Source organism: Arvicola amphibius, chromosome 6 (assembly GCF_903992535.2).
Source record: "Arvicola amphibius chromosome 6, mArvAmp1.2, whole genome shotgun sequence".
NCBI classification, from domain to species: Eukaryota; Metazoa; Chordata; class Mammalia; order Rodentia; family Cricetidae; genus Arvicola; species Arvicola amphibius.
The window spans coordinates 123413266-123414379 of NC_052052.2; the positions used below are offsets into that span (position 1 = coordinate 123413266).

General features: G+C 45.2%; 1 non-coding gene across 1 annotated transcript; it reads right to left on the minus strand.

The window, feature by feature from the left end:
• Trnas-uga lies at positions 1 to 82 on the minus strand. Its single transcript has one exon. It is a non-coding gene; the product is annotated as a tRNA-Ser (tRNA).
• Between the last annotated feature and the right edge of the window lie 1032 nt (positions 83 to 1114).

Genomic DNA, 1114 nt, shown 5'->3' on the forward strand with positions numbered 1-1114 from the left:
CGTAGTCGGCAGGATTCGAACCTGCGCGGGGAAACCCCAATGGATTTCAAGTCCATCGCCTTAACCACTCGGCCACGACTACCTGTTTCTCACAGCTTCTGAAGTGCTAATATAAACTAATGGATAGGTGAAAATTTTTCACAGAAATATAGTGATAAAGAATTTTTTAGTTTATACAGAGAAACAAGAGAACCACAGACACTGTTGCAAGACAGTAAAGGCTTTCTAGGGGAGATCCCTCGCTACTGATTCGTTCTCTGCAATCCGTGGAGAGGGGTCTCCGGTTCAAAGTAAACAAGAAGTGCCAACGCAAGGAGCAAGGAGAATAAGGAAAGTGAAAAAACACAGGCCACTTTAGAGTTAAAATCTACAACCCCCGCTGCCTTTATACTGCAGAGGGACTGGGGTGCTAGGAAGCGGGGGCGGAGTCTGTGTTCTCAGACCTCAGATCTCACTGTAGCTAAGACTGCGCCCCCAGACGCCAGGGCCCGGTAGAGGAAGGAACTCCGAATACAATTTCCAAAGGTTTTGTCTTGGTGAGAGTAGCTAGCTCTGTTGCCTGATTAAAGGACGAGTGATTAAAGACACGCGATCTTCAACAAATCCAGGAAAACTGACGTAACTGATTCCTTACGTCCGACACTTAGGAGGTTGTCTGAGTAGGATCAGGAAAGGAACTGGCATGATTTATTTTACCTCTCTTCGCATATATGTCAGGAATTCTGTATCGTGTGCATCATCTCGAAGCATATATATTCCAGAGAATTTATCCGAGATGTAGATATAAATATAAATGATATAGATATTTAGATAGATCTTGAATACGTGACCTCCGTGACCCACAGGGGGGCTCTCTCAACTTGTGTTTCCCTTTGGTTTTGTATGTTCCTGTGCTGTTTTTGAAATGGAGTCGCTGTAACAGTCTGGCCTTGAATTTGCTATGTAGCTGAGGATGCTCTACACCGGTACGCCAGTGTCCTCGGAGATCAGAAAAGGTTGTATTAGTTGCGGCTGTGGGTATATATAGGTCAATGGGAACCTCTTGCCTGAATGCTGGGAACCAATCTTAGATCCTCTGGAAGAGCAGACATTTCTTCGACCCCTTTAACTGGGA